At 35.2% G+C, this 18,706-nt stretch overlaps 1 long non-coding RNA gene across 1 annotated transcript in view; it reads left to right on the plus strand.

The window, feature by feature from the left end:
- Nucleotides 1–13,580: 13,580 nt before the first annotated feature.
- The window catches only part of LOC145675501 (uncharacterized), a 178,266-nt gene continuing 173,140 nt past the window's right edge, over nucleotides 13,581–18,706 (plus strand). Inside the window, exon 1 of the long non-coding RNA XR_014129136.1 lies at nucleotides 13,581–13,694. This is a non-coding gene — a long non-coding RNA (uncharacterized LOC145675501). The remainder of the gene's footprint in view (nucleotides 13,695–18,706) is intronic.

The raw sequence follows: 18,706 nt of genomic DNA on the forward strand, positions 1-18,706 counted from the left end.
AAACCCAAAAAGGAGGAAGGAAAGAGAACTTGTGCTCAAATATGCACAAGTCAAAAAGACACGAAAACTCAATCTTCATGCTACAATTGCAACAAGTTGATCTGCAGGACTTAATCCTTCTGTATTGTAAAAAGTGTGCCCCGATTAAAACTGCTCTTCCACTTAATGCATGTGTGAAATGACGGTAAATCTGTAATACGGTTAAAAAAATTCTCATTTCTATTTTCTATTTTCATGTCATATTTTTATGTTCTACATGATATTAAAATAACTTTTTATATTCATTTAGTGGAGAAATTCTAAGTACATATTGTTTTGAATATTTGTAAGTAATGAATGTTTGATGCTATTTTTCTGAAAATGTTTCATATAAACATATATATATCCCTTTGGGGATCCCATGGTACAATTTGTACCATACGGGGTGTTTCATGGTACATTGCGTTATAACTCTCTTATTTGAGCTTTTTCGTCCGTTTTTTTTTTTGTTTGTTTTTGTTTTGTTTTTCAAGTCCAGAGGCATTGCAGAAGACATTACGGATGGTTTCACACCTTCCTGTGTCGAGACATAGGAGGTGATGACGTCATAAGTCTAAAATTTATATTTTCGTGTAATACTTTTGGGGGGGGGGTTATGTAAAGTATTTTTGGCGGGCTTATTTTTGCACGTAGAATATTGAAATTTTGCACAAACATGCAGTCCACCGAGTAGTATTTACAAGATTTTTTTTCAGATTTCTGCGTTAAAACAGGGGGAGATCCAGAGGGTCAAAAAGTTAAAAAAAGGGATATTTTTACCAAAAAATCCCGTTTTTCATCATTTTCCCGCCTTGGATACATGATGGAGACAAGTGAATGGTACCGCCTGAAACGCAGTTCTATTCTGAAGAGAATGATGTGCGACACATGGCCCTAGGGTAATTAGGGAAGTGTCAGGGAATTTTTATCAAAATATACTTCTGTATAAGGGAATTTTCGACATTTTCGGTACTATTTTTGTGCTGGCTTATTTTTGCACCTAGAAGATTGAAATTGTGCACAAACATTCAGTCCACCGAGTAGTATTTAACGGATTTTTTTCAGATTTCTGCGTTAAAACAGGGGGGTAAAGAGGGGCTAAACGTTGAAAAAGGGAAATTTTAATCAAAAAATCCCTTCCACGAGATTTTCCCGCCTTAGATACATAATGGAGACACGTGAGTCATACCGCCTGAAAGGCAGTTCTATTCTGAAGAGAATGATGGGCGAAACATGACCCTAGGGTAATTAGGGATGTCTCAGGAAATTTTTTGCCTGAGATCATGGTATTTTAGGGTAATTTGGGGCATGGTGGGAATTCCTTATAAAATTTCTCCCGCCCTTGGTATTCAAGATAGAAACTTGAAATTTGGCACACACATTCAGTATACCAAGTACTATTTATCAGATTTTTTTTTAGATGGCTACGTACACAGGGTCGCTCCAGGAGGGTCCAAAGTAGGAGAAAAAATTTCCCTCCGAAATTTTCCCTTTGACATCATTTTTCCCGCTCCTGGTATATGGTATGAGCATACAAGTGGTATCATTTGAAAGCCAGCTCCATTCTGAAGAGAATGAGGTATGAACCATGATCCTAGGATAAATAGTGACGATGCAGTAGATGCTTGACTGAAAGTCTAAAAAATAGCCCAAAAACTCCGGATCTCTTAAGGGATATATATAAATTTTGTGTAATATATTCATCCTCTTAATACATGCAAACACTAGAAACACTCACCAAAACTTTACACACATGCATTAAAATATTTTATAGTAACGTATAAAAAGTAAAACATAAAAACAGGGTAAAAATATTTGTCTTTAGAAATGCTGATGAAATAAAAAATCTACCGAAAGAAATGATTACATCTCCTAGAAAAGGTCAATTTTACATAATTTTAGTCTTACATGCCAAATACATACAATAAATTTTGTGTAATACAAATATAACAGATGGGGTGTAAAATACCCCGCATGTGTGTTTAAGCAGGCCTGTAGCCAGCCCAAAAACTTAGGGGGGGGCAGCTGAAGTTAGGGGGGGCCGATCCAACCATATGATAGTTCATCACCATATTATAGTTCTTTTGCAATCCTACTGTAAAACTTATAACGACTCACCAAGGGTAGTCGTTAACCTGGTTCGATCGATGATATAGGAATCTCGAGTGATAGTAATAGTTTGCATGTAAAAATATCTTTAATAATTATATATATTATTATTCTCACCTTTTCTATAAGAATTATAAAGTCGATGAACGGTATCAAATGATTTATTAGTTGATACACTTTTATGTATTTTCATTCAAACTGTCATGCACACAGACATGATGATTAGGTATCTATAAACAACTACATAGCAACTAACTACATAACACTATCTATATCTCTTACAGATATTAAAAACATTCTTCTTTTTGTTAATATTAAATTAACATTCTATTAAGTATAGTGCACATGTATGAGCACTTTCTGCCCAAGGTACAAGTAATTAATAATCTATCCAAAGTATTTCGTTATATAAAATGTCGCCCGACAATTGGACTGAATATAAAAGTCATAAGCAAGCTTGGCTTTTATCTTCAAGAACCACTGGTCCGTTTACAATAATGGTCTTATTTTACATATGTTCATCACATTTTGATCGCCCCTCGTATGTATCTTCATTACATATCATAGATATAGATACATTTATAACAAATCTTTCACTTCATTAATACTTATCTTTTATTACATTAATTATATTTATTTCATTATCATTCATTACATTATTATTATATTTTATTATTAAAACGTCGTCGCCTATTTATTTAATACTCGAAGGGTGCGAAGTCAAAATCGTAAGAAGCAATTACAGTTAAAACATGAGTTACCATTATCCAGGGCGCTTTATATAATAATTATATTGGGTGATATTTTAAAATAAACATTGGATCAATAAGGCATCAGAATATAGAAGAATCTCATTCAAGACAGTCGTTGAATAATTAACTTAATAGAATGAATTTTATACTTAACATAATCTTTGGCAGTTAAGTTTTCAACACAAATCAATCTAATATAAATAACCTTTGCTTTTAATCATTTATGAATCGAATTATAGTTCTTCACATTAACAAGAGAGAATTAAAATCATTTGAAAATTAACTTTCCAGTCTATCTAAAACTATATCTAAGCACTTCAAGTATTCATAAGAGTCGTTTTCATTATCAACATTAACTCATAAAATTGAAGATAAAAGTTCACAAGAATCTATAACTAATATGGGTTTAACCTAATTTCATTAACGGTAATCAGCTTACATTCGTACTTGCATATGATTCTAATAAAGTACATTGTACAGCACAATCATGATTATGTCCCGTATTACTGTTCTGTACAGGAATTACTTCAATACCTGGATCTTGATGCGAAGTGCCATCTCTTGTTCTCCAATTACGTCTATCCACGTAGTTTGTTGTATTCCTGGAAATTCGCCATACATTCCGTCTATTTTTAAACCTATTTTGATTATATGGTCTAACATAAGGATTGCTACGATTAATTAGGTTAGGCGGATTCCCTACATAACTTTGCCTATTTCGCTCGTTTTGATTGCTAGAATTTACTCGGCTTAGGTTGTGTTCCGTATCCTTCACACTTCTGATATTTAGATTCCGAATAGGTACAAAATGATCTGAATTATCCTTATTTTTACCTACTCCTGCTTGTTGACTCATAACATGGTATTGAGTTTCATAGCATTGGACAAGCATTAATAAATGATTGAAACTCATACATTGTGTAGAAAACAAGATCTGTTGTAACTTAAATGGGAGCAAATTTCGAATCGATGCTATTATTCTAGATTCCGATTGTAATGGATTAACGACTTTTAATTCGTTGTATGTATTTACGACAAACTCAACAACAGATTTGTGCAAACGAGGATTGAAATGTTGATTTCTAATGGTGGCATCTCGATTTGCAAGCAAAAAGTCATTTTCATAATTGGCGATCAGTGCCGCCTTAAATTCCTCATATGTATTGATGTGATCACGTACTGCTTTAAACCATAAAGAACATGGTGGGAGTAATACATGAGGGATTAATTTCATATATTGTGATCTATCTATACACATTATATTGCATTCGTCCTGAAATTTTTCCAGGAAAGAAGTAGCGTTCTCATTACATTTACCACTGAATTTACTCATAGCCCGTATTTCACTCATCTTAACACTTAACTTTACCTTCCTTTTATCATTCCGTGTACTTATTGGCTGACAATTCCTATCCAGGACGTGATGTGTCGTTGCACCATCCCTTTTCCGCCCATCTGTCCTCTTCGGATGAATTTCTTCCAAAATAATATCCTCATCAGACACAGGTGAAGGCGAAGCCATCTCTGGTGATTGGGGAAACCCCAAGCGATCACTACCCATATTATTGTGGTATGTGTTGTCCTTAACCTGTAGCGTTCTAATTTCTTCCTGTAGAGTAGCTATCAATTGCGTATTTGCACGTATGTTGTTAGAATTATTGATGACCTGAATCTTTTGCTGTTGAACAGAAGATTCTATTACTTCTAAATCCTTTTTTACACCACTGATTTCTTGGATTTGGTGGTTGTGCTTATCTTGACAATCTTCGGATATTCTTTTTAACTTTTCCTCGAACTGCGAGGTGATGTCATTCATCGCCTGGACAATTGACTGTTTCGTTTCATCTGACTTCTGTTCCATTCGTCTACTTAATTCCTCATATTGCTTGTTAGATTCATCGGATTTATGCTGTATCGTCTGCTTCAATTCTTCGTATTGCTTATTGGATTCTTCGAACTTCTGTTCTATCGTCTGCTTCAATTCTTCGCATTGCTTGTTGGATTCTTCGGACTTCTGCTCTATCGTCTGCTTCAATTCTTCGCATTGCTTGTTGGATTCTTCGGACTTCTGCTCTATCGTCTGCTTTAATTCGGTAGACATCTGAATCAATTGTCGCTGTAAGGCTAGCAAGATTCGGTCTTCTGATGTCATTCCTGGTGCTAAACTATGTTCACCGTCGTCACTATTATTGGATTCTTTCTCAATTGCCTCACCGTTCATTTTTCTTATAATTATTCTACCACTTCTTAGTCTGGTGAAATTTGTATTCATTAACTTTATTACAAAAGTAAATTCACCCTTACTTTGCTTCGGGATATGAATTTACAGCAAGTCCCGGGTGAGGTAAACCAAAATTTTTATAACGACTCACCAAGGGTAGTCGTTAACCTGGTTCGATCGATGATATAGGAATCTCGAGTGGTAGTAATAGTTTGCATGTAAAAATATCTTTAATAATTATATATACTATTATTCTCACCTTTTCTATAAGAATTATAAAGTCGATGAACGGTATCAAATGGTTTATTAGTTGATACACTTTTATGTATTTTCATTCAAACTGTCATGCACACAGACATGATGATTAGATATCCATAAACAACTTCGTAGCAACTAACTACATAACACTATCTATATCTCTTACAGATATTAAAAACATTCTTCTTTTGTTAATATTAAATTAACATTCTATTAAGTATAGTGCACATGTATGAGCACTTTCTGCCCAAGGTACAGGTAATTAATAATCTATCCAAAGTATTTCGTTCTAAACTTTTAGGGGGCAGCAAAAATTTAGGGGGGCGGCCCCTGTAGACCCGCCCTGGATACGGGCCTGTGTTTAAGTCCTAAAATTTAGCGCGTGTGTATGAGGGTTAACAAAGATTAGTCTAATCTATATTAAAAAATTGAAAGTAACTATGTTTGTGACTGTTAATCTCTTGGACCGCCCGACCGATCTTGATCAAATTTTGAACGTAGATGCGGTTCTGGCCTGGGAGTGTTTTTAGCAATTTACTTTGTCCTTACAACTTAGGGGATGGAGATCGAACTTTCAACGTAGATAAGGTTCGGGCCTGGGATGTTTCCTTCGTTTTACTTTTACAGTGCAACGGAGGGGAGGGGGAGGATATATGTAAAAAAAAAAAAAAAGTAAAAATAAAAGTAACTGTTTTTGTGACTTCATCACGCTTGAACCCCCAACCTATCTTAACCAAATTTTCAACATAGATCAGGTTCAGATATGAGGTGGTTTTTATCATGTTACTTTAACGGTAGAAGTTAGGGGAGGGGGAAGGGAGGGGAAAAACTCTAAAACTAAATAAAAATTAATAACTCTTGAACCACCTGACCGATCTTGATAAAACGTTTAACATAGATAGAGTTCCGAGCTGGGATATTTTCGTCATTTCACTTTTACGGTGCAACGTAGGGGGAAAGAAGAGGAGATATATGTAAAAAGAATAAAAATAAAAGTGACTGTTTTTGTGACTTCATCACGCTTTAACCACAAGACCGATCTTGATCAGATTTTCAATATGGATGAAATTCGGAGCTGGGGTGGTTTTTATCATCTCACTTTGACGGTATAATTTATGGGAGGGGGAGGGGAGGGGACATATATAAAAATAAAACTTAATAACTCTTGAACCACCCAACCGAACTCGATTAAATTTTCAACATAGATGAGCTTCGGGCCTGGGATGGTATTTATTTATTCACTTTGACGATAGAACTTAGGGGAGGAGGTGGGAGGGGGAGATATATAAAAATAAATAAAACTTAATAACTCTTGAACCACCGGACCAATTTCGATCAAATTTTCAACCTAGATGAAGTTCGAACATGAGATGATTTTTGTCATATCACTTTGACGATGTAACTTAAAGGAGGGGAAAACATTTTAAAATGATCGAAAATGACCGATATTAGTGTCGAATCTAGTTTTTGAGGTCACTGAGATGAACAGTGATACTTCTGATGCCATTTAAATCCAAATTCAGCTCCGCAAAAATTGTGGAATGGGAGATGATATATATATAATCAAAATGGTCGATATATCGATATCAGTGTTGAATTCATACTTTTCGTGGTCGCTGAGATGAACAATGACACTTCCGATGCCTTGGCCCGTAACATGGGGAGGGGAGGGGATATATAAAAACCTATCAAGGAGCGCTTTAGTAATAGTAACAAGTGACTGACTGAGGAAACATATTACTGTTTAACCCAGCGAAGCGGATAATTGATGCTAGTTACTATTAACAGAGGAAATTGGGAGAAATTTTGTGATAAATGTTGTGTTCAAAACTCCTAAAATCTAATTTGAAAATTATTTTACCATCAGTTAAATAAAAACCAAACAATAATGTCCTCAACAGTCACATGTCGAATAACAATGATTGGTTAGACCAGTTCCATCTGATATTAACTCCGGATTCTTTGAACACGGATTTTTTTTTTTTTTTTTTTTTAATAACAGAAATTACAAAAATGTATATGTGTAAATATAGAACACCATTCAGCTTAGATGATATGGCAGTTATTGCAGAATCTGAAGTGATAATTAGTAAGATGTTAGAAAACTTCAGGAAGGTTTGTAAAGAATATGGAATGAAATAGATGTAATAAACACAAAAGCCATGGTGATTGGAACGAAGCGTCAAATATATAAGTAGGAGATGATAAAATAGAACAGGTGACTAGTTTTCGATAGCTGTGTGATATTAGTGATGATATAAAGTGTAAATGTGAAATAAAATCAAGGATAGAAATGGCGAAAGAGGCCTTTCAAGTGAAAGAAAATACTATTTTGTGGGACCTTGAATAAAGAGTTGAAAAAAAGGCTTATAAGATGCTTCGTGTGGATTGTTATACTATATGGGGTCAGAAACATGGACATTACGCTTAAATGATGAAAAACGACTGGAAGCTTTCGAAATGTGAGTGTAAAGAAGAATGGAGAGAATGAGCTGGATCGAGCAGAAAATGAATGAGAGGGTGTTAGAAATGGTGAGAGTGAAAAAATAAAGTTCTGAGTGACTTAGTGAGCAATTAACTGATCAACACGCCCAAGCCAAATTGCTTAAGATATTAACTTCGAAATTTGGACAGGCTTTGTGATGTAAAATACTTCCAAGAAATAATTTTGTTTTTTAAATTCTACGGAAAAGGAGGAAAGTGACAATTATTATATTAAAATGTCCATATCTCCGAATTTCTGAAGGTTAGGGACATGTAATTTGGTATATGAACATTTTATTTGAAGTAATAAGACGTGGGTTTCGGCAGTTTTTAGTATTTGAGTTTCAAGAGAAGAAGATGTGATGAGCAGGAGAAAAGGGGTGGGATTACTACCATTATAATAAGATGGCCATATCTCGAAATTCCTTGAGGTTAGAGACACGTAATTTGGTATTTTGAACTTTCAATCTAAAACGATTAAATACATGTTTCAATGTTTCTAGATGTTTCACTTATAATGGAACAGAAAGAGATGACAGTGCTTCGTTACGATGCCTATATGAGACGTTCGATTTATTTTTTGCGAGACATCGAATTCAGATGAATTCTTTATGAAAGATACAGAAGGAAGAACGCAAAATATCGCCCACAATAACACTTGGCGGCATTTACTATGAAACTAAACAAACATTTCAGTACTACGATGTTGAAGATTACCTCAACTTTCTTCACCACCTGTTGAAGATCTTTTTGGACCTTCCTTGTTAGGCCAATTAACTTAGTCGTTGGGGTGTGAAATTAAGCAACGCTCGTATTTTTTAAATCATGTTTCTTGCTGTACAACAGAAATTTATTCATAGGAGCTGATGGTGCTTAATTAATGAGTATGAATCTTAACACTCCGTGTGTATGCCATAACTAGTCCCGTTGAAAATCCTAAGAGATTTTTTTTAATAGTATAAATTATAATAATGTTGATGGTAACTTTAAAACAAATTACCATTTTGTTATACTGAATAACCAGATTGTGTGTAATATGCATCATGACTAAATGAATGAGACTTTCCTTAGTTTATAGGGCTCGAATCACTGGGCCTTATGCAGAGTCGTTTTGAAGCGCGATTAGTGTCATACTAAAGAGTTCGACTAACATAAATCTCCTGCAGTAGTCAGTAGTTTAGTATGACGCTAATCATACATTGAAACGACTCTGCATAAGGCGGACTATCTTTAGGAAGAGAGGGAACTACACACACACACACACACTTAGCGGCTCGGAGAAACATAATGATATGTCACATTTTCTAACTTTTGAGTAAACTGGAAAAGAAGGTTTAACATTCCCGTGCAGTTCAATGTAATTCAATGAAAGCATGCTTCTCCTACCATCTGCAGGTATATTTCCGAAATTAAACTACCTACATACTGTTCCATGGTTCAATTTCAACCCATTCAACCTATTCAACCTAATAACTCAATTTCACCAGAAGTGGTGCTTATCATTATGCTCGCCCGAGTCACTCAATGTATGTATGTATGCGTGTATGTGTGTGGATGGGTGTGGTTAGGTACACTATATTAGAATATACTTAATGTCATTTAACATATGCAGAAGCTATAACATACAAATAATTTGGTCATTAGTTACAGTGTAAAACTATTTTATTAGTAAAAAGAGTCTATTTTAAGAATCTGACATGAAAATCATAGCATAATGTGAAGAATTTTCTGTACTCTTCTCTTTGAGGGCCATTTATTAGTACAGATTGTAGAGTCTGTACCTACTCAACTAAAAAATTTTTGGCGGGAATATGTTTTAAGAAAGGGGCCATCAATAACCACAAAAATATTGCAAATGCTGGTATTCTTATTTCCATTCAATTTCAAAGTTTAGTAAGTGTGTTGTTGGTATTTTCTACATTTTATTCTTTAGTGTTCTGTATTTCAACAAAGTTTTTCGTTTTTACACAAGCAATTAAATTAGTTGCATTATTGTGTTTTCAGCAGTTGTATAAAAATATATATTTAACTTTCCTTTATGCAGTGATTTAATAATAATATATGGAATGAGTAAAATATTTTCCTGGGAAGAGAGAAATTCTTTAAACGAGCCGGGGAAATTATTTGATGAGAAGAATGAAGCCTCCTCATCCCCATCTTATTAAATTTGAACCCTGGTGGAACAATATTGGAAATGTTATTTGGTTTTCTCTCCACTTTTTTTTTTTTTTTTTTTTTTTAAATATATGTCTCCATGTTCCTTTATTATGAAACTACATTTTCATATATGAATGTGTAAGTTTTATATCATCCTATATATTTGGCGACTTAATTTTGCCAGGAAATCACAATCTTTAACCCCACTTTTTGTTAATCATAAGCAGGAATCACAAGTTTCAAGGGAATACAGAACTATTACTTCCGTGATCTTGTATCAACATACTTATGTATAAATGGAGACAACACTTACTCTTAAGAAATGCAATATACTGCATAAAAATATACCCTTTCCACGACTAAGGGGTTCGTTAACCCATAGTTCACACTAAGCAAATATACTAGAGTACAATGAACGCTTGATTAAAGAAGGAGGCAGAAGAGAATCAAAGAAGTTGAAACAGATAAAAATAATGCCTACCCTAGGTAATATTCCCTCTCCTCAATACGTAACGATAAGGGTTTCCTTCAGAAAATAATAGATGCAAGAAAATTGTATGATTTATTAGGTGCAAGGAGACGAAAAATATGGGTCCGCATGATTGAGCACCATAGATTGTGACTGACTGATAGCTGTCGAATTTCCCACGCCACGGCTCGTGCGATGCGATGCGATCAGTTGGAGGCGATGTCGCGCTTCAAGAAAACCGGTCTTTTCCCACTCCCTTACTAACTCGCTCGTGCCTGTTTTATTCTATCCTGTTCGCTATCCCTTGCTTGCAGAATCATTATTTTTGTTTATATTAGAGATTGCGTTTTCTTTCTTTTTGGTTCCAAAATGATAACATTTGTACGCGCAGACTGGAATAATGTGTTGTATCTTAAAAGAATGTAGAATACACATACTTTCTCTCTCTCTCTCTCTTTCTCATTGCAATGTGCAAACTTTTTCCTAATCAAAGAGGTCATCATTTCTGTTGCTCATGAACATAGGACCATCTTTTTTTTTTTTTTTTTTTTTTTTTTTTAAGTGAATAGTTGCCTGGTTGCAGTAAACTTGCGTTCAATTCGGAGGCAGTTGTTCTCCATGATTTTTTTTTCAAAGGGATTATCCTTCCCCAGGGTTAGCTGGCCCGCCGGGCAACCGTGCAAATGCCCAATGCGTACTCCCCTTTATGGCATAACCCCCAAAATCTTGTTCAATAACGAAAATGAATAAATAACTGAAATATTTATATTATGTTTCTGGAACAGTACACAAAATAATTCGCATATCTTGTGAATCTTTATTGATAATAACTTCATGAGGCTTTTAAGATTGGCTAAGAAAAAGTTGCAGCTATATAGGCGCGGAAGTGCGGTTATATGTTATTAACTATTTAAAAAAATCGTCTGAGGCATCTATATTCCTAAATTGTCTTACGTGTATGTTACCTAAGTATAGTTAAAAGCAATGTTATTATAGGCATAATATAAGGTGTCCATTTTGCCTCTCCAACACTTGTTATTGTTCTTCACAAATATCTGTATTAGTACAGTTAAAACTCAAATAATTCATTATTCCAATGTCTGCATAATGGATACTTCGATTAATCATCATTCGAACAATCAAATAATATTCATCATTCGAAGAATTGTTCAAACTATTATCTGGATAACGAATAATAATTATTCCATGTTAATTTTGAGTTTACCGTCTCTTGAGCAGCGAGGCAATATGAGACGTGGATCCACAGCTTATCGTGGGATCTGAACCACATAATCTTCGCCAGGAATCGAACCTGGGTCTCCCACGCCAATTGCATGTACGCTAATAGCTTAGCCATGAGGGAGCTCAAACAATTGTTCGTATAACGCTTAATTATTCGAACAACTATTCGAGTAACGAACAATTATTCGTAAAAACAAAAATGTAATGAAATGAAATCTTTCAGTGAAACGTCTGCAACGAACACGTTTATGTACGTATATTGGTATATTTAGTTATAGGGCAATAAGGACAATAGTCAGGTACATTATGATAACAGACCTTGTAGTCAGACTTGTTTAAACTTGTTTTATTTATGCTATTAAAGATTTAAGTGAGGAAGCCATAGTTGATGGAAGCATATTTTTAATTTCTGTAAAATGAATGATAAATATTCAGGAAATACACAGTTTAAAAGGATTAGAAATAGTTTAATTTATTGAAGTAATTATCGTAGTAAATTTTGGTGGGTACCAAAGTAATTTTTAACGAACTGGGACTGCAATATTTAATTACATATGTGTGTTACACTTCCCACTGGCTAAGGGAGACGATGACTAAGACAAGTGAATGATGATGGAAGAATTGGCGGAATGATAATGTGGGAGGAAAAGGGAATAACCCGAGGAAATCCAGACATGATGTTCCCTACCACAAACTTACTTGACCAAGGAGCGAGCTACACTGTAAAAAATTTTTCTCGAGGTTTCCGGAAAAATGCGGGCAGCTCCGGAGGCAGAGACGTTTCCGAGGAATTTCGGAAAATGTATTTTTCCGACTCGCTAAGAAACTTGTAGGTTTCCGAAAACGATCGGAAAAGTTTTCTGGCTTGGGTCGGAAAAGTTTCCGAACATCTTCCCGAGAGTTTTCGGAAACATACGTGTTTCTTAGTGAGTTGGAAAATTGCTGTTTCTGAAATTCCTCGGAAACGTCTCTGCCTCCGGAGCTGCCCGCATTTTTCAGGAAAGTTTTCATACTAAAACCTTTCCGATTTCCTTCGGGAACATTCTAAAAAATATTTTCCTTACGGAGTGATGCATGATTTTAAATTTTATATGGCATGGAGACCTTCTGAATAAAATGATTCATCAAAGATGCTAATACAATGTATATCATCTTTTTTTTCTTCCTTCTTCTCTTTTTTTATTTTGATTGTCTTCGATTCTGCAAATCAAATGTCTCCCTTAGAACAACATTGAAACTTTTACGCTTAAAAAAAAAAATAGAAGTTGTCGGCATACGTGCTTCTTGCATCTTTGATGGATAACAAAAATTCAGGACTTCGTGCTGCATAAAATGTGAAATCAGGCATCACTCCGTAAGAAAACATGGTGAGCCAAAACGGGTCAAATATCGTAGAAAAGTGAAATATAGAGGATAAAACTTAAATAATTTATTTGTTCTAAAATCACTGTTCTTTTTAATCTGACCTTATATTTTTGAAAAATCATGAAGTTTCATTGTAAAACTTTAAGACCAAAACCATAGCATATATTTACCATTATCTTCATTCAAAAAGGCTTCATTCAAAATATCCATATGACGTAGAAGAGTGCAATAGACTAGTCACCAAATGATGATTGTACGTCATATCCTTAAAGGTGAATATATAAGATTTAAGAATTCTGTATGTACACTACAGTCTTTCTCAATTTTTTTTTCGTGCAGATATATTGATTGAATCCATATGTAAATACAATGTTTATATACACTTCCGTTTCTGTAAATCGACACACATTGTAATCTCTTCAACTGTAATTCTGACTTTAGTTTGACTCATAAATTTTACTTTAAACGTAAATTTCACGAATATATGGATGTCATAACTGTCGAACACTTCTATGATTGCGCGTCATGAGTTAGCACACTTAATTCAGATACTTTACTTCATTTCACTTTGTATAGCAATGGTTAATGGCTACCTTATGGGGAAATTTGTGCTTAAAAGGTTAGACTATTTTTTCTTGTTTTTCTACGTAGATACGCACCACACAAGTAAGAACATATGGTACTTAGTTTATTTACACACGGGCCTATTAAAATAATATTACAAATTTGTTAATTGAAGTTTACAAACATGTAGGTCCGTACAGCAAATGTGCTTTTTTTTCTGTGAGGAAGCGTTCTGTGTAGTCGAAAATGATTGGATTTACATCTATTGTAAGTATTCAGTCATATTTTGAGAACTAATTTGAATTGAAATTTTTCTGATAGTTTCTAAATACCATATTTTTCATGTGCGAACCATTAAAAAAAAAAAAAAAAGTTTTCCTTGCTCAACATGTTCCCATACTTTTAGAGAGAACGAATGCAATTATTTTTACAAATTTAGTAAAACATAAATTTGAAGAGTGAAAATTGCGTGACTATACCAGAAATCTAACTCGTGACCTTTGGACTGACTTTCCAAATACAGCATCAGTCGATCCACCTTCCAGATTTTTTAAAAATCAACTGATCATTCCTCATTTTGCTGAGCACACGAATTTATTCGTATTTTTTTTTTAACCCTTACCAAAGTAGACAGGAACACGAACACAAATATATCTAGGACATTTAAAATTCCAAAGGCTCTCCGACCGGGAATCGAACCGGGGATCACGTACACAAAAGGTGCACGCGCTACCGTTAGACAAGTGGGAATGAATACCAGCACACAACGTTCACTCTTGATGTCGATATTCGGCTGTCAAGACCACATGAGGAGTAAGGACTACCTTCGTCTGATGATAGTGACGTGTTTATTTTCTAACACAGCATGTAGGTTTTTCACTTACGTTCTGTCATGTTTCATTTCAATGAGGCAGCCGCTTTTAGGGAACCTCTCTGTTATCTAAAATACCTCCTTAGTATTCAAATGTATCTTTAGAATATTTTCATTACTGTTAATACTTAAATTCTACGGAACACCTCAAGAACGATTATTTAACATACAAAACTACATTTGCTGAAAAACAAATAGGCCTAGGGCCTATATATGGAAGAAATTTGTGCTTGGATCCGTACATAAATCTGTACCGCATCGCCAATTGCTACCATTATGCAAACACGACAGTGATTTACTAACGTAAACTTTGCATAATTAAAAGAGTCATATTTACGAACACCAATGCTATGGTATTTTCTGGAATAAAACATAACCAATTGGTAATGCAAATGTAAACTTCAACCGTTGTTATTGTTTTGGGCAGAACTGGCACGGCGATGCAAATGTAAATCTATGTTAAAACTTGTGTTTTCAAAAGTTATTCAAACAGAGTAGCGAAGAGGGGATTTCTTGCTGACGTAGATGTTAAATAAAGTAAAATGGTAAGACGTGGCAATACGATGAGCTAATCTATCCTAACCTTACCTACTTTATCCTTCATTTCACTGGGTTGTGGTTCGATTGCCGGCCACGCAAATTTGTTTTAGACATCATCGTGTCCGTATTTTTCCCCAGGGTACTCATTTCCTCCCACATTCTAATTCCACCAATTCACCATCATCATTCACTTCCTTCATCGTCTCCCTTAGTCTAAAGGGGAATAATCTTGGGATGTTAAACCGAACTATTTCATTTAATTTTTCTACCCTATTTGTGAAAATAATGGTTAAACGTTGAGCTAACGTAACCTAACATACTCTACCCTAACCTACATTTGAAAATAACGGCAAAGCAATGAGTTAACGTAATTTAACTTAATCTACACTACTCTACCCTAATATTCTCTACTCTTCCTATCATACCCTATACTTATGGTATGCCTATACTTAGCGCATAAACCGAACGTTGAATTTAAGAAAAGACAGTATTTCTGTGAAGCTTAGCGTAGTTTGTAGCCAAACATTAATTAAGAAGAAGGGACTATCTACCTTTAATTGAACATGTCGCTTAACAGGTGGATAAAGAATTGTGATCTGTTAGAGCACAGCTTTTTTTCCTTGAATATTTGGGCCCTAGATATCCATATTTGGTTTGGTTTCGAGTTTAGCATCCCCATCAGCAGAGAGGCTTAGTGTAAGATCCGAACTACATGAGCTCCCACGCCATCCCGCTTGTCCCCGCCCCCCCAAAAAAATGCGCTATTTTTTTATTTTATTTTATTTTTTAAATATCAGATACAGTTTCCTTTTCAGTATTTGATAATTTCTTTTTCTTTTTTCTTTTTCCTTAAAGATATGTCTGTCTAGAAGCATTAAAACACATTTGCCTTCCCGAAGATTCAACTTAGCCCGCTTTCTTCCAATATCTAGTACGAAATACTACCACATTCTATGCAGTTTTTTAATTTTATTTTTTCAGTGGTTACTGCACTGTTTTAGCCAATCAAATGTATGATATTGCATGACATGTCCTAAACCTCATAGTTTTATACAACGTCTGATTATTCGTGGATAAGTTTATTCTTTCTCACAAACTGTTGGTGCGACGATCATAATTGTTGGTTGGTGCAACCGAGCGTAACTGTACAAAGTGTGAAAACGAAGTTAAAATTCAAAACAGAGGCAAATACGATGTGAAACATATTTCGTAAAAAAAAAAAATATATATCTGAATATATCTGAATATCTGAAAATATCTGAATATAACTAATTACTGTCAGTGCACAACATACTGAAATGAAATTTGAGTGATACTCAAAGTATAGCATGTATAGGTGTGCTCTTCCATTATCCTCATTTATGCGTATACCCCCGTCGCTGACACGCCTGCTCCCTACGGACACACCATCTCGCTATCGCTCTAGACCCTCTGCTGCGCTCCTACTTTGACTCGGTTAGATAGCATTCGTGCTTTTTAGTGACCACCTACAAGTTGGTTCGTGGTTTATACACTAGCTCCTCATTTGGTGCATGTTCTGCAAAAATGCAATTTTAATGTGTGAAAATTTGGTAGAACCGTCTGCTCGAGTAATGCCCCAAATATCCTAAACTAACCTGACAAAAACTAACCCAAAGTAACCTAATCTACCAAAACCATTAAAAAAAGTACAGAAAATATAGCAAGAAAGTCTACAGACGCACCCCCTCGCTTCGCTCGGGCCCCCGTGCTGCGCTCCTGCCCTGACTCAGTTAGATAGCATTCGTGCTTTTTAGTTGCCACCTACAAACTGGTTCGTGGTTTATGCACTAGCATCTCATTTAGTGCATGTTCTGCAAAAATGCAATAAATGTGTGAAAATTTAGTAGAACCGTTTGCTCGAGTAATGCCCAAAATATCCTAACCTAACCTGACCAAAAGTTACCCAAAGAAACCTAACCTACCTAAACCATAAAAAAAGCACAGAAAATATAGTAAGAAAGTCTACGAACGCACCCCCTCGGGACCCCTTTGCTGCGCTCCTGCCCTGACTCGGTTAGATAGCATTCGTGCTTTTTAGTGGCCACCTACAAGTTGGTTTGTGATTTATACACTAGCTCCTCATTTAGTGCATGTTCTGCAAAAATGCAATAAATGTGTGAAAATTTGGTAGAACCTTCTGCTTGAGTAATGCCCCAAATATCCTAAACTAACCCAAAGTAACCTAACCTACCTAAACCATAAAAAATACATGAAAGTATAGCAAGAAAGTACAAAATTTAAGTAAAATATTCTGGCCCCCCACTTCCAAAAATATGCCGTAGTTTGTATGGCATATGTGTATACACTGTATTGACACTGAGACCTGCTGAAGTCATTCTGAAAGTAGTAATGAAGGTTCCCATTTAATGCATGCTCTGTTAAAAGAAATACTAACCTGTACCCTAATCTGGAAATCTAAGAAATATGTGAAAATTTGGTAGAATCGTCTGCACGAGTAATGCCGAAATCACTTATATTCACACTCTCATGAAAAGTGTTTTACATCGTATTTTGCCTATATATATTCTTTTCGGTAGGACTGTCTGCTCGGGTGATCCCTATTATAGGATTGGGATAATTTTTAGAACTAGGCCAAAATCATTTAAAATCACCATGTAAAAATTACTGCGGAAATTTTATGTATTTTTCCACCATCCTCGTTTATGCGTATGCCTCCCGTCATTGACGCGCCTGCTCCCTACGGACGCACCCCGTCGCTCCGCCGGGCCCCCCCTACTGCGCTTCTGCTCTGACTCGGTTAGATAGCATTTGTGCGTTTTGGTTCGTGGTTTATGTACTAGCTCCTCATTTAGTGCATGTTCTGCAAAAATACAATAAATGTGTGAAAATTTGATACAACAGTCTGCTCGAGTAATGACCGAAATATCCTAAACTAACCTAACCTACCTAATCCATAAACAAATACTGAAACTATAGCAAGAAAATACAAAATTTAAGCAAAATATTCTGGCCCCCCACTTCCAAAAATATGCCGTAGTTTGTATGGCATATGTGTATACACTGTATTGACACTGAGACCTGCTGAAGTCATTCTGAAAGTAGTAATGAAGGTTCCCATTTAATGCATGCTCTGTTAAAAGAAATACTAACCTGTACCCTAATCTGGAAATCTAAGAAATATGAAAAAATGGGTAGAATCGTCTGCACGCGTAATTCCGAAATTACTTTTATTCACACTCTTCGTTTACGAAAAGTGTTTTTCATTTATTTCCCATGATGCATCAGTAAAAAGTTTCCGAGTACCCAGGTAAAGCTAGTTTACCGTAAAATAAAGGAAAAGTAACATCAAATTATGGGAAATGTATGAGGAAATTCCTTTAAAATAAAGAAAACTTGTTTCCGATGATGAAAGGATTCTATATATTTCTGAACACACCGAATCCTTCCTGATTTCTTACGGAAAGTGTCTTATTTTCGTTAAAATGGAGTAACGTTCTGTTGATTTGTCCGGAAACCTAGACTTTTCTATGCAAAATCTTTCCCCGAAGATGAGAAACCTTCCCGATATTTTTTACAGTGTAGGGATTCCATGCACAAGAGTTCAGTGCTCTCCCACTGAGCCACCGGGCCCCCCAATATTGAAAACGAATGTTGAGATATTCGAATATAATCAT

The sequence above is a fragment of the Thermobia domestica genome, chromosome 18 (genome assembly GCF_964235325.1).
Source record: "Thermobia domestica chromosome 18, izTheDome1.hap1.1, whole genome shotgun sequence".
In the NCBI taxonomy this organism is placed as follows: Eukaryota; Metazoa; Arthropoda; class Insecta; order Zygentoma; family Lepismatidae; genus Thermobia; species Thermobia domestica.